This window comes from Chlamydotis macqueenii, chromosome 1 (genome assembly GCF_036417535.1).
Source record: "Chlamydotis macqueenii isolate bChlMac1 chromosome 1, bChlMac1.mat, whole genome shotgun sequence".
In the NCBI taxonomy this organism is placed as follows: Eukaryota; Metazoa; Chordata; class Aves; order Otidiformes; family Otididae; genus Chlamydotis; species Chlamydotis macqueenii.
Window position 1 is genome coordinate 213562195 of NC_141556.1, and position 24610 is coordinate 213586804.

The following is a 24610-nucleotide window of genomic DNA, read 5'->3' on the forward strand; positions in this document are numbered from 1 at the left end:
GCGCTGTGGACAAAACTGATCTCTCTCCTTGGTGTGAATTTCTGCCCTTTTTGATGCAAGGTGGCAAAATACTCAGCTGAGAGCAACGGATCCCTTTCTTTCTGCAAATTGGCCGTTTTCCACCGGTTTGGCCCATGCTTGGAGCCAGCCCTGGAGAGGTGTGCGTGGTTCAAACGGTGCAGAAGGAGGAGATGTGCTCTCAAAATAACAAGTGAGCGTGAGACAGACACCAAGCTCGTCTTTACCGAGACAGACAAAGCCGAGAGCTCGCTAGCAACAGTCTCTCTTTTCCTAAGAGGTGTAGAAATAACCCAAGAAGCTGCACCCAACCAGCAGGGAAACCTCGCCTGGGGGAAAAGACTGGAAGCAGAAAATCAGGATATAAAGTCCGGTCCAAAGTGACGATCCCCAGCACGGGGCTGCGTTACAGGCAGCGTGACAGGCAGCGCAGGCAGTCCTGGGAGCTGTCTGCCAAACGCTTTTCCTTACAGTACTGCTGACGGCAGGCGTTTCAAACTCAGAAGTCCCTCAGAGCTGTGATTATCTCAAATCCTGATGAAAATAAACCCCGTGAGAGCGTTTTATTCGCCAGCCGGTTGCTGGGTCCATTGCAGAGCTTTAGGATGAGGCTGGAGGGTGGGTGGGCAAGGGGGTGCAGGACAGACACAGGTATTTTGAGGCACATGACAAAGTCATGACCGTAGGTCCTTGTGACTTTGCCAGACCTTAAACACGGGGGATGAACTTTTACACGCTTGGGTGTCTGCCCAGGGATGGTCTCCTCTTAATTTCAGCAGAAATAGTTCAGCCTTTTATAAGATCAAGGGAAAAATATTTTCTTCTGGCACCAGGAGAAAATATTCTTCTAACTCGTCAGGTTCCAGAAAAACTGCAGCTGCTCCTAACATCAGCCAGTAATTTGCTTTTTACCATCCATTTGCTGAGCAAAATGCCTCCGAAAAGAATCCGAGTTTGCACATTTTCAGAATATTTCTCCGACTTGGCCAGTTGAATCTGACACAGGCTCCCACCAGGGATGCAGAGCTGGGGAAGCCACCTCCAAGCAGCTGTGAAGAGAGGAATGAAGAGCAGAAAGACCATTTCTCCCCGCTGCTAGCAGTGCTTTGGCTGCTAAAGGCCACGCAATGTCAAAAAAAAAAAGTCATGGAGCAGCCGATGGAAGGAAGGACCCGGCTCAGCGCCGATGCTTTAAACCAGGGGCGAGTTCCAGGCGTAGGCAGATTTCACACCGCATCCTGAAAGCGTTTCGTTATGTGCTTACGGAAGGGAAAAACTGGTCCAGAAGGGATGAGAAATTCTTGTTTTCTGGCAGGGAAACACAAGACTGGAGATCTAACGACACAGGAGGGCATCACTTGCAAAGTCTTAGAGAAGTCGGCGCTCCGGTGTTTGGGGTGAGGGGGACGGTGAAGGAGATGCTGCAGTTTCCTGCGGAACTGGGAACAGAGGGAAGGGGGTGAACAGCCCTTAACCACAGCATCAGCTTCCTCCAAGCAAAACTGTGGCTTCATCCCCCCTGTAGGTAGAGGAAAATCCTCTTTTCCTCCTTCCAAGCTGATGGGAAGAAAGTCTTTGCTGGAGAAACCCTTGCCTGAGCCCTTCTGATGATCTTTTTTGGTGTCTTGTTCCTCCCCGATGTCAGAGCATCTTTAGATATTCTCTTTTTCGCATTTGCTGCTGATTCCTCCACGGCTGGCTTTTTGGGGAAGAGCAAGAAACATCTGATTAATTGACAACATAACCGACGCCACATCTGGATGGAGGGCACTGAGCAAGGCTTGGAGATTTGCGATGCTGCCTCCATTTTGTAGAGGAAGAAAACGACGCATGAAAAAAAGCAAGGCCAAATTTATCTCGAAGATGTCTGGCAGGAAGTCAGCCAAGACGTGTCCATCTGTCTGCCCGTGCGTGGCAGCGGAGCCGGTGGGAGGTAAATCCCCCTCGCCGCTGCCCCAAAGCCCACGGCATCCGACCAGCCCTGGGTGAGGGGAAGGAAGCGTGGTAAGGGAGAGGCTATTGTTTTGCCCGTGCGAATACTCGGGGAAGGCAGGGCGAACAGGAGGGAGGTCTGCACTTTCCTGTGTTTGTGCTGCGAATATTTTTGTTAAGGTGCTTTTTCCCAACTCTTTCTCCCAAGCCCTTGTGCCTCTAATAAGTGTAAGGAGGGTGCTGATTGCAAGCGTCCCCTTAGGCACAATTATTTTACCATAACATTTACCGGGAGAACTTGCAGAGCTATTTTGCTGTCACATCCTCTGTATTTAAACCTCTCTTTCACCCTTTTTTTTCTCATCGATCTGCCCCGACAAGCCCGGGCAAGGCATCCATCCCCACAGCAGGAGTGGTGGTGGCCGCGTGAGCCCCGAAGAGATCGCTGAGGGCGAATATGTGAATGTTTGATGTTACCCGGCAACTAGAGACGAAGATATCGCTTGTCCGCGAAGTCAGGAAACGCTTTGCCTGTTTGCACAATAGCTGTGTTTGCCTGCTCGGTGGTAGGTTAACCAGCAGCCCCGCAGCCCTTCCAGGAGATAAGAAGAATGGACTTAAATAGGAGGAGAGTCACTGGCACGGATTATCGCTGTGGGTAAATCAGATCCCAGATGCCCTCAGCCTCCCCTGATCACGGCACCAAAGTCTTCCAGCGTGGAGGAGAAACTGTGGCCATATCGATGGTCCAAATTGTTGCGCAAAAAAAAAAAAAAAAAAAAAATTAGGACTAATTTTGTCCTGGCACAGTCTGGAAGAGACAATTACAGTCAGCGCCCTGCATCCCTTCCCCACTGTCAGAATAAAATACTTTGTGGCATGTCATCAGTACAAAATTAGCCCTGAGCACATCTTCACATAGACCGAGCGGCTGGAAGTCAACAGCAAAGTCAACTGAGAAGACAAACAAGCGTTTTGTTTAGCTGTTAGGCTGGGGAAAGTGATGAAAAGGAGCAGAAGTCTCCCCATTTGATGTCTTTATTGCAAACTAGGTGCTCCTCCGCTGCAGGGACGGTATTTAAAAATAAGCTGGTTTATACAAATAAATGCAGAATATGACATAAGGGTTGGTCACAGGAGGTATTTCCTCATCTTTCATATCTCAAAGGTGCAGTCGAGCCCTTGAACAGGCAAGCGGAGTACACCTGGGCAAAGGTTAACCAGCGTTTGATCACACCGTTGGCTATCACAGCCCCATCTCCCTGCGCGGACGGCCTCTCCGCCACCGTCCTCCCAATCAATTCCTCGGGAGCAAAGTATGAACTTTCCCAGCGGGTGATTCCGTAAACTCAGAAGAAGCAGCTTTACTTTCCAAACAGAGTAAGGATAAAGCTGGCAAGGTCCAAACAGTGGATTGCAGGAAGCATCAACTGTGTCCAGATGCGCAAAGAGGAAACATAAGGATGGAGGAGAGGGAAAGGTTGGTTGTCACAAGATAAGAAGATCTGGAGAGGCCAGGAAGAGTCTTCTTGTTGATGGCCGTGCAATGGCAAGGTGAGAGATGTCTGTCTCCATCAAGTTTTCTCAGGAGGAAGAGCATCCTGTGCCTTCCTTTCCCTCTGAAGCCCTAAAGGATGTTGCCCTGTAGCAACATCTCATGCAGACAGGACCTGGACAGGCAGCACAGCCCTTCAAAGAGCTCGGCTGAAGAAATGCGGGTCTGATCAGTCTATCCACAGCCTCCTGGAAGGAGGTGAGGTGGGAAGTGGTGCATGATCTTGTGCAGATGCCTTAATTGACAAGGACAGCCATTGCCACAAAGGCTATCCACCACCGAGTTGACGTTAAGTCTCAGCCTTGTGTCCCAAGCTTTTGAACTTTCATTTGTTGGTATCTTTTTCCCCACATTAAGCAAACACAATCGGTAGTAATGAACCCATGAACCCATCTATAACCCTCGGCTCCTGCTCTCAGGATAAATCTTAGGATAAATACAGGTCAGTTACAGGGGAAAAAAAATCGGCATATATTAGTAAAAAATCCCACAATGCCGCACACATCGGCCTCCATTACCAACGGTCTACGAGTGCTGGAGACATTCACGGCTGTGTTCAATTAGTGGAGCAGTAAAATAAATATTTGGATATAAGTCTGGACTTGTGGCTCCCCTTCCAGATTGGCTATGGGGCAGGGACGAAGACCATCCGCCAGTGGTCTGCAGCTGGCCTTGCTCACGAAACACGTGCCTGTTGACTATAGCCGCATGTTGTTATCAGAAAGAGTACATCTGGTGTCCGCATGAAGATGTCTGGAGGAGGGAGGCGTCTTCTCTAGTGGACAGAAAACCCAAGGGAGTGAGCACGCTGACCCAGCCGGCAGCACTCGATGGGTGGGGTATGTGATGTGATGCATGGCATTCCCAAGACCTGGCTGTGCGTCCTCCTGCTACCAAGGAGCAGCTTCCATCTCCTTTCCTCCCCTCTAGCCACACAAACCGGCATCACGCAGAAAAGCATAGGGATGGGACAGGTCTTTGGCCCTGCTACTCCACCCTCAGTGCTCGAGGGTCAGCAGGACACAGCCGGAACACTCTGACATGGTTATACACCACATCATCTATGAAAAGGGATGAATTACGTTCGTATTGAAGCTCTTTGCTCCTGGAAGGGAACACCTACGCACCACCAAGGGTCCTTTTTCTCTCTTTTTTAAAGCCATTAAACCAGCATCCCTCTCACTATCTGGTGATTCCCTAAATGAAGGTAGTTTAAGGGAGGAAAATCCAGTCCTGAATATATAATTGGTGGCAAACGAGACAATTTCAAGCCTGCAACTCCTTTTTTGAAGCGTGCATTTAGCTGTAGGTGGGAACAGCTATCCACCCACTGCCAGACTGTGTTTAGATATATTGTAAGAACTTCAGGGCGCATAGGTAGAGCCATCTCTGAACTAATGAGTCAGATTGACTGTGTCTAACAGTGTTTTCTAGATCCTAGACGTGGTCCACTTAATAAAAAAAAAAAAAGTGGCTGAAACAGCAAGGAAGCAAATATATTTGTCATTGTGTGAAGCAAGATTTCCCTGCCCTTGTGAGAAGATTTACCAAAGATGCCTGTGATACCATACAGCCTGAAGAGGCGGAGGGGATGAGTCCGAAGGCCAAGCCTTGCTTGCATCGCAATCACGGTGGGTTTTGCCAGAGGAGCTCCCATCACATCCATCCGGGAAAGCAAACCGCAGTATCCGCCCGAGAGCTGCTCAACAGCTTCCTCGTGCAGACAGGGCTGCATTGTTTCCTTCTGCTCCCTGCCCACCCGCCCCTTCTTTTCTCTGAACCAAAACATTAATCAGAGGCTTTTTGATGACGCCTTTGTTCTACGCCTGCACGTCACTGAGCACGGGGAGGTCTGGGCTCACGGCTCTGGTGCCAACACAGAAATCTATCTTTATTGACAAAAACGACCACTGACACAGCTCCCCACAGGAGGACTTTCACCTGCTCCAGCCTCTGCAAGGCTTCAGCCACATTAATGTGACTTTGGAGGTGATGTTTATATACAAACACAGATAGGCGCACAATCAGACCATTCACAGATGTGCACCGGTCCAGTTAATATTAAACAACACCTTCAGGTGATATCTCTCCATTTCTCCAGACCGAGAGGAACCCACCACATTCTTCTCATAGCTCCTTTGCAGGTAGCTGAAATAAAAATCTCTCACAAGCAGCTCTGCCACAGACCTGACCTGTGTCCCCGAACAAAGCCTCTCTTATGCGGCGAGGGAACGGGGAACATTGGTTTTTCTGATTATCTCCATCCCGGAGTTTTCTCGGACGGAGACACGGGGTTTGAAGGTCTCTGTTCGGTGACCCCATAACAGGGGCTTTATCTGCAGGCTGGGATGAAAGACACATCACAGCCTCTGGCTACGTCTCTCTGTGATGGAGCGTGTTTGCACAAACAATGCCGAAATTAAGCCCCCCGAGTTCAAAACTTCATTGTCTGAAAAATGCTACGCGGATCCATTTTCCCCTTTTCTAATAAAGAAATAACGAATTTTCTTCCTGTTGCGGTATAATGTGGTTTTATGTGATGCTGTTCAGTGGTTTACATAAATTTAATCTCTAAATTGCTTTTTGATGGGTGTATGGGGTGCATCCAAGTTCAGTTGTCCAAGCATCAGTAACTGCGCACAAACACACTCCTCTCCAGAAGTCACACTGGCATTTCGGGACCTATTTGGCCCATCAGGGCTTCAATATAAAATCTTGGAAAGATGAGTACTCCTTGCAGAACGTCACTTGTGCGCGCCAGCGTTCGGATGGCCTGGGCTCATGGAAAGGATTTTAAACAGAATGGAGTGGTCAGCATCAAAGCGGATCTTGCCTGAAGTTTGGGTGCACTTGAAAGATTCAGCATCCTCCAAAAAAAATCCACTAGAAAAGCAGGACCATGTGCTTTCCTAGAGCAGCTCAAGATCTCTGGCCCCAAGACCTCCATGATGCCTTTTCCCAGAAGTTTTCTAGCGCCATGTTAAGAGCTGAGGCCACAGAGCTCTTCCCCCAACGCCTCGCCGCTCCATTTGCATCACACTCGCTACCCACACGGGTTTATCCCTGCCTTTGAGCCCAGAGTCCTCAGGCAGCATCTGTGCTCTCCTGGATGAAAGGAAGGCGGGGTGAGAAATAGCAGGAGGAGGCAAAGGGCCTGGACATAGCAAGGATTTTACTTCTACAACCCAAACTGTGCTGGCAGAGCTCCTGCTACCTCCTCATGGTCACCAACAGCAAAACGGTCCCGTTAAACTGGGAGCACTGGTTGGTCCAGGGCTGCGCCAGCACTTAGATGCTCCTTGTCCCCGGGGTCTTGCAATGCCAAGGCAGCATGAATCCCAAGGGAGTTTCAGCAATTATCATACAAATCCCTCGGGGATGCAAGACAGGTGGGATGTGTAGGGCAGGCTGCCTGGCCAGGGAGAGCAGCGATGACTATTCCCAGCTCGTGGTCAGAGCAGGGTTGGGCAAAGCAGCGTCAGAGCATCCCACGTTCCTGAGGTGGGAGCGTGGGCTGCACCCCCGGCTGCAGGGAGAAGACTGTGTCTTACGGATGCCAACCTCAAAGATGGAAAGCATTTTGCCTTCATCTCTTTGCCCATGACACTGGGAGACTTTGTGCCAGCCCTGGTGGGAGGGAGGGAGCGGAGATAGCGACAGGGGATCAGCATCCTTCTCTCCAACCAGCTCATGCTGGGCTCTGTGAAGGAAACGTGAAGTAACTCATTTGATCCTGGCAGATTAAAATAAGTCAGAGGTCCCCACGTTCAACGCAGCAGGTCGTCTTTGGGGGACAAGCAGGAGGGCACCATAGGCAAGACCTCCACATCCTGCCATCACCTGTGCAAATGAGCCCAAACCATCTCCCAGGCAAGGTCTGGACTCACTTTGAGGATTGCATGGCTAGTAAGGCCCACACAAAAATCCACCCTTCGAACCAGATCTGTAAAAGCCCCTGAAGTGTTCATTTTGGCCCGTTTCGTACCTAGCTAGCTCAGCTCAGCTCAGCGCCTTGCTCTTCAGCAGAGGGTGGATCCCCAGTCAGGTGTGTAGCTGCCATCCAAGAGGCTCTTGCAGCCACGGCAGCACCGAGAACCTGTTGGTCTCGTCTCATTTCCAGCTTCCTGCTGAACCTGCCAAGAGCTAATCCCAAGAGGAGGCACCTCAACCGGGCAGCCTTCTCAACTGCAAAAGCACAATGAGAGTAGAGAAACATTTCCAGCCTCTCCTCCTTTCCTCCCGGGACCAGACCTGCCCTGTCTTCTGCTGGTTTCACCTTCAGTTTTCCCTCCTCTTCCTGGTCTAGGAGGCTTTTTCCTCCTCTGGCATTTCTGATGATGTAAACACACTTTTTTATTCTCCCGTTGTCAATCCTCCAACCCAGAAGAGTTTGCATTTAACTGACAGATATCCCAAGCCCCATGTAGGGTTAGCAGCCACCCCAGCAATCACCGCACTCTTCTACACCATGGGGGGACTGGTGTGAACACACTCATTTTCAGCAACACAGGAGATGCTGTGAAGTTGTGCAACTTGAACCAGGCCAAGGGCAAGGTCCTGCATGTGGGTCAGGGCAACCCCATGGACAAATCCAGGCTGGGGGGTAATGGATGGAGAGCAGCCCTGAGGAGAAGGACTTGGGGGTGCTGGTGGGTGAGAAGCTCAACACGAGCCGGCAACGTGCGCTCACAGCCCAGAAACCAACGGCACCCTGGGCTGCATCCCCACAGCGTGGGCAGCAGGGCGAGGGAGGGGATTCTGCCCCTCTGCTCCGCTCTGGGGAGACCCCCCTGCAGTGCTGCGTCCAGCTCTGGAGCCCCCAACAGCAGAAGGACGTGGAGCTGCTGGAGAGGGTCCAGAGGAGGCCACGCAGATGCTGAGAGGGCTGGAGCAGCTCTGCTGTGAGGCCAGGCTGGGAGAGCTGGGGCTGTTCAGCCTGGAGCAGAGGAGGCTCCGGGGAGAGCTGAGAGCGGCTCCCAGTGCCAAAGGGGGCTGCAGGAAAGGTGGGGAGAAATTCCAGGTGATGGATACCCCATCCCTGGAAACATTCCAGGGCAGGTTGGCCAGGGCTCTGAGCAACCTGATCTGGTTGGAGATGTCCCTGCTCCTGGCAGGGGGTTGGACTGGATGGGCTTTGAAGGTCCCTTCCAACCCAAACCCTTCTGTGATTCTGTGTGGAGCAAGACATCTCCGCTCCTTGGGGCAGTTTTCCCCTCCTGGTTTGAAGGACAGGTCGGAGAGGCCATGAGATTTTCTTTGAACATGAGCTAACGTCTGGGGTGTAAAGGTTACAACAAAGATGCTTCCAGTATTTATGTTAGCGAGACCAGCAGCCACCAGCAAGCTGTGCCAGAGCAGCGGTGCTTTAACGAAGAAAGCAAATATTATGTTATATAGGTGTAATGAGCTGCTGCTGCTTTTAATGCTGGGCCCCATCCAGAGAGAAAAACCTCCTTAAATAGTTGGGATTCCTCTGACCAGCATAGGGATGAGAGGAATAATATTTGGGAGAGGAACACACCCAAAATAACAGTGTCTGCGTGCTGGGTGGAAACCAGAGAGCAGCCGGCATCTCCCGGCCACAGATGGTTCCCATCAAGATGAATTTTTTCTTGTTAATCCCCAAACAAGCTTGAGATATACTTTTATTTCAGAGTTCAGTGAAGAAAAAAAGGAACTCCAACATGACCCCCTGTTTTTCTGGCCTCACTCCCTGCGTGGCCTCTGCTCTGAGCAAGCACAGAAAATTAATTTCATGTTAAAGGCAGCTCCTAGCAGAGACCCTGAGACCAAAACCTCCTGGGATGGTTTTTCCAGCTCTTCTTGACCTGGAAATTTATCCCATTCAAGCTGGAAATGGAGGTGGAAACCTACAGCCAGGACTACCTCACTCTATCACTGAACTTAACCAGAGCAGGGAACCTGAAGGGAGTATGGAACGTTGACGAGAGCAAAAAAGTCAACATAAATCTCTGTGGTTTGCATCCCTCTCATGCATCCACGTCCTGCCTATGGCTTGATTTCAGGAGGAGAAAAGGGTGAAGAGAAAGGAAGCCACATATGAGAAAGTAAATAGGTTACCTCCCAGGTAGGATGAAGGGAGGAAGATCTTCTGGAGGAAGAGCTGGCTCTGCCGTGGTGCTGATGAGCTCCCACCATACCTGTGGAGGGAAAGGTCCCCCCTCACCGTCCCTCTGAACCTGTCACCATCCTAGGGGCTCATGTTTTTCCCATTTTATGACTGAAAGAAAGGAGAGAAGAAATCAATGGCTTGACAAAAATAACCAAGACTCCTTCAGGCTGTCTGTGAGGAGCGTCCCTACGGCCAGCAAGGGCTTGGCAAGAGAGCGGGTGATTTGGGTGATGTGCATCTAAAGCATCCTGTGGCACACTCTGTGCTGTTCATCAAGGGACCAATGATATTCAGGTGTCTGTGCAGGTGTCAGCAAGGACGTACAGCACGGAGGACCTGCCCGTGCTGCAGCTTTCACCTTTAAATCATAAACCTTCTTCGAGCATCAGGGATGAAGTCCTGAGCTGATCCATGCCTGAAGCCACCACATGTGCTCAAGAGCATCTTTACCTAAAAAAAACCCCACAATAATACAAACTGCATCGGTGAGGGGACTGGGAATTAGTTCTACTCAAAAGACATCCCAAAAGCCCTGCTTTGTGGACTTGCTAGTCGTTCCTCCACAGCCTCCCTGCCAGTATGGCATGGTTCCTCAGGGTTGGTGTGATGGGGCTACCGAGACACAACTCTTGGCATGTCCCAGGACAGGTCTGCGAGGGCAGCCATGGGTTAGGGATGTGGCACACCTCCCAGATGATGAGATGTGGGCCATCTGAAATGATTAAAATGGAGGCAGGGCCAGACAAAAACCTTTCCTCTTGGGATGACATTCCTGGTCCATGGTGGCCCTGCTAGAAGCAACCCTACAAGGTGGTGACCTGTCCTTGGCAGCTCAATGGGTTTCATAGAATCACAGAATGGTTTGGGTTGGAAGGGACCTTAAAGATCACCCAGTTCCAACCCCCCTGCCATAGGCAGGGACACCTTCCACTAGACTGAGTCACTCAAAGCCCCATCCAACCTGATCTTAATAAGAGTTTGTTTTCAGACAGATATTTTTCCTGGGACATTTCCACACCCCGATGAGGCTGGGAATCCTCCTCTCCTCTCTGGAGCCTCCCTGCAGTGACTCAGCACGTGCAAACGCTGACTCATTGCAGTCTCTCAGCAACTTCGGACTTCCCACATGCTCCAGGACAGGATGGTGGGAGGAGAAAAATGCTCCATTTGCCCTCCCCTGTGCCTTGAGGACACATCAGAGGGCACTGGAGATGCATCAGTGGGGTGGGGAAGCTGGGGCAGGCTGGGGCAGCGCAAGGACTCTTCTTCTGGACAGGGCTGTGCAGAGATAAGGTGATCCGGTCTGGGAGTTGCTGCCCAGCATGGGAACGTGTTGCCAACCATCAGCCAACACGCAGTGGGACCTGCTCTCCAGGACTTGCTCTTCTGGCTGAGAGGAAGGGCCAGGGGTAGGTTTAGGGAGAAGGATTTGCAGAAGTGAGGAAGAGGATGGGTAAAGCCAGGGTTGGTGTCTTGCTTTGGGGTTTGTGGTGGGTGGTGGCACAGACCTTGTAAAGTTGGGGAGCCTGAGCACTGCAGATATCGCAGATTTCAGCACAGACATCAGGGGATGATTATTCCATACAAGGATAAAAAGAAGTGGTTTCCGCAGCAAACAGCACCACTGAAAAGGCTGCCAAGCTCTCAAGTCTGTGACCGCCCCCGGCATATCCTACTGGAAAATCACGGAGAAACTTGCATTCACTCACCAGGGTAGGCAGCTCTCCTGGAGATCTGCAATGTAGATGGTCATCCTAAAAAAGGTACTCCCTCGCGCCATAGCAAAGCCCTCTGACCTGTTTTGTACATGAGTCAGAGCAGATGAACATGAAGATGCATGAGCAAGATGTTCCCTTCCAGACTGAACAAATAAGCTTTGGAAAGCATTCCAGGTATTCCACCTGAAAGATCCCATGATGAGGGTGTCTTGGATCAGTTGTGTTCCAGGTGTCTGCCACACTTCTTGTATGGACAGACAGACAGGGATGCAGCGTGGCTGGGCGTTGCCCATGAGTAGGGCACTTCACCCCAGCAGTGGTTTCATCCTCAAGGACCTCTTCCCAGTGTGGCCAGCCCTGTTACATCTCACAGAGAGGCACCCAGTCTCAAGTTTCTCCATGACCAGAGCTGTATCTCGTTCATTTACAGCATTTTGGTTTTTTTGCTGCGTTAGTCCTGGGTGATGGCCTGGGGCCATGGAGCTGTGAAGCTGCAGCAATGGATCCATCACAATTCTGTTCCATGACCTGTTCTTGCCACCAAATCCCTCCTTTCTCCTTTCACATGGGCTTCAAACAGCTGAGGAGAAACCTGGCAGAGGTCTGGACACAGGCAGCAGCAGACGGCAGGGTCCTTTCCCTGTTGCTCTGAAGGGGCAGGCCTGGAGCTGGGACAGGTCTCCAGGTGGTATCACCACCTTACCCACTCAGCACCAAACCTGGGCTGCCAACACCAGCTGGCCCAGTGGGATTTCTTCAACAGGGTGATTTGTAGCCACTTAGCGACCTTGCTGCCTTTGGCTTTCACACCTGGTTAATTTACTCTGTTAATTACACTCTTCTGAATTAATGACCCAATTAGGAACTCCAGGTATCTCACCTGGAGGTGATGCCTCCAGATTTTCCCATCTATAACCATCCTTTCAACAGCATCTCCAGAGCATTCTTCTTCCACCGTGGGTTTCGTAGCACATTGTGCTTTAGATCGTCCTTGGACTATTTTTAGAGTCAGGGATGCTCTGGGCACGTGGTACAACTAAGTCAAACCCAGGACATGCTGTGGTCATTTCAGCCATGTGGATTCTCTAGTGTCGCATAAAGGGTTGTGCTGGTATTCAAGCCTTTCCCCTGTGGGTCATTTATAACTTCTCTCTGCCTGCACAGTTTCACAAAGCTCGGAGGCTGCTGCTGCCCATCGAGTGTGTCCAAAATTGGCTCCAAAAGTGGGCTGGACGGAAATTGGCTCCAAGGATGGGACAAAGAAGCAGAAAGTGAGCCCACCTAAGCCTTGTTCTCCCTTCACAGCAGAAGCAGAAAGGATGTGCGATGCAGTGTCCGTGCCCATTGCTCACCACTAAAGATTACAGACTGGTCCAGAGCAGGAGGATTGTAGGAGTCAATCCCATTTAAGCCTTTCTATTTAAAGGAATAAACTACCCTAAGATTAGAAACTCACAGGATTTCCTCAAATTCCAGCCATCAGCCAGAGATTCAGCCCGGGGGGCTCTTTATTTTTCTCCCGATGCATGAACCCCAGCAAAGTTAAGCACGGATTATGCTCTGCAGCTCCATCACAGAACCAAAACCCACACCCAAAGCCAGTTTAATGCTGCTCCCTCTCTGCCTAAACCATCTCCGGTATCGCCTGATTGACAAACAATTCTTTAGGCAGCAGCGTTTCGGCTTTGCCGGAGAGGCAGGAGCAGGGGATGTTTCCTACGAAGCGCGTGCAATGGTTCAGTGCTCAGAAGGAGACCCTTGCACAGGAAGATCTTTCAGAAAATTAGAGGCTAAACAGAGAGGGAAGCAGAAACAAATGCAGTGGTACCATTCCTTCCCAAGGCTGGCGATAACAGCACAAACGCAGGGAGGTGGATGGTGAGTTTTGCTTGATATCAAGGCAAAATTAAAAAAAAAAAAAAAAGGAGAGTAGATTTATATTAGATATAAGGAAGAAATTCTTTATGATGAGGGAGATGAGACACTGGCCCAGGTTGCCCAGAGAAGCTGTGGGTGCCACATCCCAAGCAAGGCCAGGTTGGACGGGGCTCTGAGCAACCTGGTCTGGTGGAAGATGTCCCTGTCCGGCGTTGAGGGGTTGGACTGGATGATCTTTATGGTCCCTTCCAACCCAAACCATTCTGTGATTCTATGAAAAAGCCACAAAAGTGAAACGGAGGAAGAGCTGACAGGGAAAAACCCAGAGGGTTGGAGAGGTGGTCACTGGAGGGAGAAGGACGCAGAGGGGTTTGCTAAGAATGGGACAATCATTTGGGACTTGATTCCTGGCTCTGCTGCTCCTCCCCAGCCTGGGTAAAATTCCAGCCTAAAAATTCTCTCTGTATCTTGAAGCAGAAAAACCATAAAGCCTGTTCCTAATGAAAATGTCATGAAACTTCGTGAGCACTGTACAGGCTCACAGATGTGAACGTAAGGGCGAGCACAAACAATTAGCGCTTTCTGAAGAAAACCATTTTTTGGAAAAAAAAAAACCCACCACCAAAAAACCACCATTCCAGCAACTCCCCCTCACTTTATGTTTAGGCTAGAAATGTCTGGAGGCTAGGAGCGTGTACGCAGCAGCTTCCACAGCACAGCCCACGACACCTCAATCCCGTCCTACCCTTGAACCAGGGACCAGAGGGACGTCGGTTCCCTGTGGGTGGATGCTTGGAAACGCACTGAGCACAGCAGGAATACTCCTGCTTGGAGAAGCAATCTTACACCATCCCAAAGAGGTCCTTTCCCTCTTTCCTTCTCCCAGTCCCACAGAGTAAACGCCACTGGGCACTTTGCTGCGATGCCGGAGCGAAGGATGCACAGGAGAAGGGGCAGTAAATGCTCAGCCTTGCCATGCATCCCCATTAAAACAAAGGAAGCCCCAAAAAAAAAGTGATCCCAAAGGAACCAGCAAGCCCTTCTTCCCCCCACAGCACCGCAGCAGGATGGGAAGCTGTTGCCAGTGGCTGCTTTTTCCAGGCGCAGTCGTGCACGCGGAGCGTGACTCATTCCCTGCAGGAATTTCCATCTCGCCCTCTCCCCTCCGTGGGAGCGCTCCAGCCCCTCTCTCCGCCTGGAGATTTTCAGCCGTCCCCTGGAAAGCAACAAGGAGGAGTCGCGAGGCTGAGGGCGGCTGTCAAGAGCGGCCAAGAAGCAGAGACCTTCTCTGGCCCCAACTGTCAGCAGCTGTGCAGCGATGCATCCAAGAGGCCTCCAAGGTCTCTCCCAGCTGCCAAACACATGTTTTGGAAAGGAGGAGAGGTGAAATACTGAAACAGAGGAGAGAGCTGCCCCATCATGAGGGCTGGAAGACTGGTCATCAAGAGAAAGACATCACACGTGGAAATTGTCCCAGTGATGGTCCCTAGGTGCAGCCAAGGCTTTCGTGGTCACCAGGGCTGGGCAAAGCACAGTGAGGGACCTCAACCCTCCCAAGGAAGCCTTGGGTCTATTTGCAAGCTCAGATTAGCCGCGTATGCACAGACAGGTCCAGCCATGTGTTAAGAAGAAGACATCCAGGGATGACCACACTACCAGGGAGCCCATGACTCATGGGATAACTACGTCCCTCATCTGGGTAAGCTGCGGTCACTCACCCTCTGCCTCCTTTTCTCCTTCGACACAAGCAGAAAACCTATAAAAGCAGGATCTGCCTCTTAGAATCTTCAGGCATAGAATCTTCAAGGTTGGAAAAGACCTCCAAGGTCATCAAGCCCAACCATAACAACATCTTGCTGCGCCTACGGAGCACACCCTGGTCCTGCAGCCCGTGTTGGTAGGAGCTGCCAATACGGATGCTGCAGCAGCTGCAAATGTGATACAAGACCTTCAGTTCACCACACAGCAGCAATAAATCCATCCCTGCATGATTCACAGTGCTGATGTGGGTCTAGGGTAGCCTCAGGGGCAAGCCGTGGTTTCTCAAGGGGAGCGTAAGGTGCAGAGCCTGAAAGGAGATCTTGGAAAGCTAAGTTGGAAGGAAAGAGTCCAGATGTTGACCTCATTTGCAGCAAAATTTCAGAGAGGTCACCAACATACACAATACAGCAGCTACCTGTAGCAGATGGTCCTGTCTGAGTTGGGCCAGATGTTTGCAGCCCCAGTCACAGCTTGTGCTAGCAGGGACATGTCTGACTTATTAACGGCATTTGGGCAGTGCCCTTAATAACATGCTTTAACTTTTGGCTAGCCCTGAAGTGGTCAGGCAGTTGGACTAGATGATCGTTGTAGGTCCCTCACAACTGAACTACTCTGTTCTAATGCTTGAGGGCCATGCTCACTAGAAGACACCTTCCACGTAAGTCTGCCTGTGGTCACAGCAGGCCTGAGCTATGTTGAAACCATAGTCCTGGGTTGAAACCATATGAAATTCAAGGCCTTCCATGGTTTCATCAGATGTTTTCACTGAGCTTCATTAAGGGCTCAACAGGAATTTGGAAACCTGGGTGCAGTAAACTTTGCAAAAAAAAAATTTGGAAACTCAGTTTCACCAGGGCGTGTAACCTCATCCGCAGATGCTGAGCTCCTCCTTGAGCAAGTCTGGTTTTCTCAGTTCCCCACTTTGGGAGGCGGAGAAGATCCTTGCTGTCATGAACAGGACCTTCTGATGCTCAGAGTCCTCCTCCTGCCTAGCCAGGTTGGTCCACACTGTCCCAAAATTTGAGTCTCAAAGTCACTTATTTTTTCTCCCCCATGTGCTTACTACCCCTTCCCTCTCCAGACTAGGTATTTATAGGCAGTGATGTCTCATCCTTTGTTTTCCTAGACTAAACAAATCATTTTCACTTGGAATCACAGAGCCCTCAAAAAGCCACCGATACATCCCTTGCCCCAGACAGGCCCAGCTATGGTATGTGTTTATCCACCATATGCTGTAAGACCTCCAGCCGTGGGAATTGCAAGCCCTCTCCAGCCTCCTCTCTCTTCATCCTTGTAATTTTTGCCTAATTTCTGACCTTAACTGGTAGGGTTTGAGCCTGTAACATCTCCTCCCATGCATCCTGGGCAGGGAAAAGTTTATTCCTTTCCTTTTTGTACCAGCTTTCTCTATGTATTTTAAGGCCATCTTATGTCTCCACTTGGTTTCTTCTGGCTAAAAATCCCATTTCAATCCATCTTTTCCCAAAAATTGCATTTTCCTCATTGCCAGTCTCTCCCATTACTTTTTTTTTTCCAAGTTTCTCGTTGGTCCCTCCTGTTTTGATATCCACACCAGGCTACACACAGCTCACTAGCCAAAGGCTCTCCAAGACAGAAAACAGAAGGCAGACTGTTTGCGTGAGTAGCATCCCAGGATGATGCTGACCTTTCCTTCGTACCAACACCATCTTCTTTGCCTGGTATCCAGTGAGTGATAGCTAAATGTCCCCTCTCCAAACCTGCCATGTCTTGAAGAACCCATCACTGCTCAACAGCACTCACTCCAGGTGAACTTGTTTTTTCTTGTTCCAAACTACAAGAACTGTACATGGCGTTTCAAGCAAACTTCAGTAGGGCCTGATACAATGGCATTAGTATTTCCCCATCTCCTTAGAAATATTATTTAATGGAAGTTATTGAGTTTAAGGCTGCAGATTACAGTTGGCCAGCTCAGCGTAGATTCAACCCAAACAAAAACATCCACTTGAACCCAAGAACGCATCCAATATATGCCCAGCTGTCCTTTCTTTTTAGTGCAAGCTGTGCACTTTATGAAAAAGCTTTAGATTCAGCAGCCTGTACGTGAAGCCATCCTCTGATCCAACTAGGAATGGAAGTTCAGATCTCGGTACCAAATTCAAATCTCTGCCTTGTTCAGAAGTATCTCCAGGTTGATCCATCACAGAGATGAAAATCTAGTCACTGGAGCTTGGTATAGGTCATTTGGGGCTTGAACCCGTCTCTGGTTTAAAAGACACGCAGCTAAGAGAATACGCCAGGAGGAATAGCAGCCTGGCTTAAGAAACACGGGGTCTTGCACCAAAGGATGCAGTGGGGCGAGGCAGAAAGCAGTGGTTTTATCACCATGATACAAAAATGTACTTGGAGCTCAGTTTGATTTCAGAGCAGCAAAAATTCAAGAGGTCTGCACTGCTTGAACTTGGTAGGCTGCCATAAAAGAGGAGTTTTCTTGACATCTTTTTAGCGACACTGCTTTACAGGAGAGCTCTGCAGGTGGAGGAGACACCCACAATGCCACGAAGAGCTTTGACTCTCCTTGTCCCTCTCTCCAACCGAACAGAAAAATGGCAATTTAATACAGAAGACAAGCATGGGCAGAACACTCTGGTTCTGGAGATGACATCCAAGGTCCAAAGGGCTGAAGACTGGTCTCCAATGCACCCTGGTACCTGACACACAGTCTCCTGTGTAAATATTCCCTATTGAAAGCCCGGTGCTGAGAGGCCTCGGGAGCCCAGGAGTGGATGCTGCAGCCTGGAATTGCCTCTGACATAATTTGAGCTCGGCTATGCCTCTCTGTGCTGGTGTCTCTGTGCGTCCAGCAAAGTGGCTGTGCAGGAGAAGCTATCCCAAAGGGTCGGTGCCGCAGCTCTAACCCTTCTCTGATCTGCCAAAAACACCCTTCCAGATGCATCTGGGGAATCTCATTTGCCTTTTCTCATACAGCATCACACACTTAAACATCCTGTAATCAGCCAGAGGCCCCCAGCCATCTCCTCATCCTTATGTCCTCCAGACAAGCTCAGAACTGACGGGGCTGGTGTCCATCCCCCAGCCTGGGACATGCACATTGGCCAAGTGCATCACTCCAGCCCTCGACGGCATCTAACCCTCATGGACAAGGGCACGGCCTCATCTGCTCTGCCAGCGCCTCCCAGGCTTGTGCCGTCCCTTCCGATCATCACAGCTGGTGCTGGGGATGGTGCTGCACCCCAGAGCTGGTTGCATCCTACGCAAAGCCTGTTCAGGACATAACAAGAAGACCTTCAGTCTCCTGGAGAGGGAAAAGTTGTTCAAACATTAGAAAGTGTTACACAACATGGGGTAGGGCCTCCATCCATCATGGGACTGATCCTCAGATCTGCCTTGGGAAGTTTTATCTCTACTGTGCTCATGCTGGCTGCTCAGGAGAGAATGTCCTATGGGAATAAAGAGGCATCTTCCTAGTCCCAGCCCATCTGATTCTACCCAGGAGAAAAGGCTGGAGGTAGAATCACAGAATGGTTTGGGTTGGAAGGTACCTTCAAGATCATCCAGTCCAACCCCCCTGCAAGGAGCAGGGACATCTCCAACCACATCAGGTTGCTCACAGCCCCGGCCAACCTGGCCTTGAACGTTTCCAGGGATGGGGCATCCACCGCCTCTCTGGGCAACCTGGGACACTGCTCCACCACCCTCCCTGTAAAGAATTTCTTCCTAAATTCCAATATCAATCTACCCTCTTTTGGTTTAAAATTGTTACCTCTCATCCTATCACTACAATCCCCGACAAAGAGCAAGCAGATAGTGATGTAGAGATGGCAGAGAGGTGTCCCCATCTCCTGGGATGCTGGCTGGCTGCTTCTCATTCACCAGTTATGCAAAACATAGCAGCTCACCCTTTTTTTTTCCTTTTCCCCCCTGCCCTGTGCAGACACAGATTGAATGTCAGTGGAAAATAATTCCTTTAATGAGTGTGCCAGGATAGATCAGCTGACTGGGTTTGCTTCAGCAAATCTCGTGGTCACACAGCCCTAAATGCGCAGCAGTGTCTGTCTAAGCCTTTCCGTTTATAGGACAGAGATGGGAGCCAAGAGGATGGAAATAAAGCGTTTGCAAGGAAAAGGCCACGGGGTTTAGAGGTGGAACAAGACTCCCCAGGGGAAATGGGCTGCGGTCGCGGAGAGGTTTGTTTGGTGGGCAGCAAGCACGTGTCCAGGCATGAAACGGACACGGCGTGCATCTGATTAGTCTTCTGCGCAGAGGTCAGGGGAAGGGCTCTGCTGTGCAACCGGCTCTGGGCACCAGGAGAAAAGCACTGGGGCTCCTTCGGGAAGGCAAAGCTCCAGTGGGGCTGGGACCTTGGTTGGGGACGCAGCGTCAGAGTGGTTACAGGAGGGATGCTGGAAGTGTGAAACCACTTCCCTGCCTCCCCGATGCAGCCTGGCTTGTCTCTCCAAGCCCACGTCTCGCCACCCTGTTGCACAGAAGCAGAAATCCGGCTCTGAAATAAATCACAGCTGTCTCCGAGGTGGGGTGAAGCGAGCTGCCACGCCGTGATAAAGCAGATCCTCCCTCGAAGGTGAGACCCTGAGCTGTCGCTCCTCAGGAAGGCGGCCTGTTGATGAAGTGTGTCAGTGAATAACAATATGCCTTTAATTCCTCCTTCCTTCAGCAGATCCCCTTGGGAAGCATCGCATCCTTAAGAAAGGCGAGCATGTCGCAGCTGGAGATGCGTGCGTAGCCATTCAGATGCCTGGTACATCACCACAGACAGGCTGGAATAATCATGACAGGCTCTAATTGCTCTGTTCTGGATGCACATAGGGTAAAACTTCTTGCTTCAGCTGGTTATTCCAACTTGGAAATAAGGTGTTTCCACCTCTTGAGTTATTCTGCAGGGATTTTCCTAACGGTTAGTAACTGCAAAGTCAGGAGAGGAGGGGATCTGTGCAGGAATGGCTCCTGATGTTTTGTTTAAAATGTCCGCTCCCTGAGCATGAAATGCTTCGTGTCAGATCCGTCGGGCTTTTTCAGGTCAATCGGTAGGTTCTGCTGGCATTTGCACTGACACCGCTGAGGCTGTCGGCTCCAATCACGCCCTGCACAGCTCAGGGCTCTGCTGGCCATCAAGAAAACGTTTGGTCTCCATCCAGTTCAGATCGAACTAATTAAAGAAAATAAAACACTTCCCTACAACCAAAACGCCCTTTTCTGGTTGGCATTTGATGTGAGGCTGCAGTTTTGGATCAGAATGAAGTGGGAGACCATAAGTGCATCACTGCAAGCCCCCTCTGATGGCTCCAGCTCTTTTTGTTTTTCCGGTTCCTAGCTCATTTTAGGAAGCTGGCCCTTCCCATCCCCTGCTAAAGGGAATGCTTGCTGCTTGGGTTGGGCTGTGCACCCTGGCATGTCCTTCAAGGACGCATGGAGATGCCTCAGAAGCAGGAGATCTGTCACCTCACGGTGTAGTGACTAACAGCTACAGCAAGCGAGGGCAGCACGTTGCTCTTGTCAATAGAGCCACCAATTCTGAAGCACACTGGGATACCCAGAAGATGCCCAGACCTTGATCTTTTTTCCACCCGAAAGGACCGACAATCCAGAATAGGAAAAGAACAGTGCAAAGCAGATACTACGCACACCACGTACCCTGAGCCACCCGTGACACGGGACATGGTGGGATGTGGCATTTTCTTCTATTCGCATCGCTCAGAAAGGCTCTGAGCTCCGCCTTGGCTCCAACTCTGGGTGTTTAAGGGTTTCTGCCACTGCAGGATTGGCCCTGCCACTCTCTGAGGGTCTGTCCGTGGCTCTATGGGGGGGTTTCCTCTTCCAGTGAAGCTTAAAAAAGGGTTGCAAGGTGGCAAGAGTGACAGCATGGGACACAGATGGATTTAAAATAGTAGAGACAGAGGAGATGGGCTGGGTGAGATTCAGTAGCTAACAGAGAGATGGGCCCATACAGATCAAATCAGCGTGCTGCAGGATTAATTTAGACCCTGTTCCTGCACGGGTGGTGAGACACCAGCCCTGGGCAGGGCTTTGCCCTGCAGAGACTCCCCCCATGCCCATGGCACTGCTGCCTCTGCCCCGGGGGGTTCCTCACTGAGCAGTGTCCAAACAGGACTCCCACCCAGCTCCACCATCTCCCCTTTCTGGGGAGCACCAGGCCCCAGCTAAACCCATCCAACGTCCCTCTCTGCGGAGCTCGAGGCTTGCAGGGCCTTAAGTCTTGTCCTCCAGTGAAGGTGTCCCCTGGCTGCCAGAAGCCTGGAGACCTGCTGCTGCCCTGGCCTGGGGGAACCCACTCATAGAACCATAGAATGGTTTGGGTGGGAAGGGACCTTCAAAGCCCACCCAGCCCAACCCCCCTGCAAGGAGCAGGGACATCTCCAACCACATCAGGTTGCTTAGAGCCCCGGCCAACCTGGCCTGGAATGTTTCCAGGGATGGGGCATCCACCGCCTCTCTGGGCAACCTGGGACACTGCTCCACCACCCTCAGCGTAAAAAATTTCTCCCTTATACCAAGTATGAATCTACCTCCCTCTGTTTTAAACCCATTACCCGTCATCCTGTCCCAGCAGGCCCTGCTGAAGAGTCTCTCCCCACCTTTCCTGCAGCCCCCTTTGGGCACTGGGAGCCGCTCTCAGCTCTCCCCGGAGCCTCCTCTTCTCCAGGCTGAACAGCCCCAGCTCTCTCAGCCTGGCCTCACAGCAGAGCTGCTCCAGCCCTCTCAGCATCTGCGTGGCCTCCTCTGGACCCTCTCCAGCAGCTCCACGTCCTTCTGCTGTTGGGGGCTCCAGAGCTGGACGCAGCGCTGCAGGGGGGTCTCACCAGAGCGGAGCAGAGGGGCAGAATCCCCTCCCTCGCCCTGCTGCCCACGCTGTGGGGATGCAGCCCAGGGTGCCGTTGGTTTCTGGGCTGTGAGTGCACGTTGCCGGCTCGTGTTGAGCTACTCGTCAACCAGCCCCCCCAAGGCCTTCTGCTCAGGGCTGCTCTCCATCCATTCTTCTCCCAGCCTGGATTTGTGCCTGGGCCCACACCATGGCCCATGTTATGGTCTCGCTGCTCCCCCCACTGCCCAGCTCCTGCACCGTGCCTCTGGCTGCACCAGGGACCTGGCACGAAGCCTCAGTGGTTCTCACAAGGGAGCAAATAAGTTCTGTTCCACTTCAAGGCCAGGTTGGATGGGGCTGTGAGCAACCTGATGTGGTTGGAGATGTCCCTGCTCCTTGCAGGGGGGTTGGACTGGGTGAGCTTTGAAGGTCCCTTCCAACCCAAACCATTCTGTGATTCTACGATTTTATATGAGGAAGTTGCTCTATGTCTCTCCTGTGCTACGCTCTTCCTGCAAGCTTCTCCTGCAGATCCTGGCTGCTCCCTGCCTCTCTTTCTCTCCCTCCATGGGAAAGAGATGGACGGTTCAGAGTGCTGACGGCAATTGGGGTTTGGGCAGTCTGGGGAACCCTCTACTAGAGAAGAAGATCCTGCATGTGCTTCCACGAGAAGGAGAAGGACTCCCTCTCTCTGCCCTTTAGCAGAACTGCAGCATTGACCAAAACTTGAATCCTGAAAGACATATGGGATGTCTCAGCACGCTGAACGCTGGTCAGGCACCCATTTGATGCTGCACAATTTGAGGTCCTCAGCATCTGAAGGGGCATGGCATTATCCATACTACCATCACCCTCTTTCTAGCGTTAACTCTAGTAAATCACATTTTAAATAATACTTTGTGGAGTCTGAGTGTCTTTCTTACCAGGATGAACCAGGAGAGAAGGGAAGTGCAGAGCCTCAGGGCACCACTCATCATCTCTGCCCCTCACCCCACTCTGATAGATGTTGGGCAGAAGTAACCCTCATTCATGGAAATCCACCCCATTACCCCCAAAATAAACTGTATTATAGCCAGCGGTATTGCAGCCAGGAGGATCATCTGCTGCTCACAGCTTGGGGTGGGCTCTGATACTGTCACACCGCGGGAGCAGGTGAGTGCCCAGCTTTCTTTAGCATCCCTCGTGTTGAAGGATTTGCAGAATCAATGAAACGAGCGAGAAGCCCATCTGAACTTCAGGAATCAGCTAGAAAGAAGAAAGCCAAGACGAGGATGTGAGGGCAGAGCGTGGGGGAGAGGATGGTCCCATCAAGAAGGAAGGAAAAGAAAATGTTCCCCGTGAAATGTGGTGCATGCATCTGTTTTTGTTTCATTTTTTCCCTCCCAGCCCCGGCCAATTCTGTTACTGTGGAAACTGCTTGGAAATTTATCCCTGGAAACATTCCAGGCCAGGTTGGCTGGGGCTGTGAGCAACCTGATGTGGCTGGAGATGTCCCTGCTCCTGGCAGAGGGGTTGGACTGGATGGGCTTTGAAGATCCCTTCCAACCCGAACCATTCTGTGATTCTACAGATCCCTTATGGTGCCACTTGCCCTAGAAACAGCCCCAGGGGCTTCTGCACCAGCCCGTGGCCCCTCTCATCCTGCAGCTCCCTGCTCAGGACCTCCAATGTCACATAAAGGCATAAATATTTCTCTCTGCACAGATAACCTACTTGTTCCTAATGTCTATACGAAACTTTGGTTACACCAGACAAAGATAAGCAGAAATAAATTAGTCATAGCCACTTGGTTATGAAAAATATGCAGTTACAACTAAATCAAGGAAAAAAAAAAAGGAAGCTTCAGGCAGCTCAAGACAAGCTCAGACAAAGAAGGACTGGAAAACCCCATCCCTGAAGTTCTACAAACCCAGCATAATACCTGCAACCTGGCCCTAGCACTGGCTATGCTGTACCAGCTGGGCTACAGCACCCATAATGGAGAAGGAGCCCGTGTAAGACCTTCACCAGGTCCGTGAATGCTTCGAGCCAGGCCCCTGGTGACTTACCCACCGGAGAAGGTGATGCAGTGGGGTCAGAGAGCAGGAGCTGCTCAGGAGCTGAGGCAGAAAGCCACGGGTGAGAGCAATATCAGCCCCTCTGCAGAAGGATGCCAGGACCAAGAAGGGACCAGGGAACATCCATGAGCCCCAGAGCTCCAGTTCCTGCCCCAAGAAGGTCAAAGCCCCTCTGCTGCCTGGCCCTGGCCACCTCTTTTGTCTGCTCTCCTCAATGCACCAGGGACCACTGACCTGGAAAAGCATCGTTCCCACAGCAAGTGGAAGGAGAGACACCTCTTCCCTCTTCCCTGCAAATGGAGGCTCTGATGCCTTTACCCAAAATCTGTTGCATGTTGTGCTCTGCAGGCAACAAAGTCATGGGCGAACCCTGTGCCACCACCAGCTGTGGGGCATCCAGGAGTTGTGCGGGGGAGACCAACTGCCCCACTTGTCCACCTTGGTCCCAAGGTCCCAACCCCACAGAGACGTGGGCTTTGGAAGGGGAAGGCTGGAGACAGCCTGGCCGTGCAGCCAGAGGCACAGTGCAGGAGCTGGGCAGTGGGGGGAGCAGCGAGACCATAACATGGGCCATGGTGTGGGCCCAGGCAAAATCCAGGCTGGGCAGAGAATGAATTGAGAGCAGCCCTGAGGAGAAGGACTAGGGAGTGCTGGTGGGCGAGAAGCTCAACACGAGCCGGCAACGTGCGCTCACAGCCCAGAAACCAACGGCACCCT

At 51.3% G+C, this 24610-nt stretch overlaps 1 long non-coding RNA gene across 2 annotated transcripts in view; it reads right to left on the minus strand.

Moving 5' to 3' along the window:
• Window positions 1–5363: 5363 nt before the first annotated feature.
• The window catches only part of LOC147602409 (uncharacterized), a 34781-nt gene continuing 15534 nt past the window's right edge, over window positions 5364–24610 (minus strand). For both annotated transcript variants that reach the window (XR_015257531.1, XR_015257532.1), the window contains exon 9: window positions 5364–6610. This is a non-coding gene — a long non-coding RNA (uncharacterized LOC147602409). The remainder of the gene's footprint in view (window positions 6611–24610) is intronic.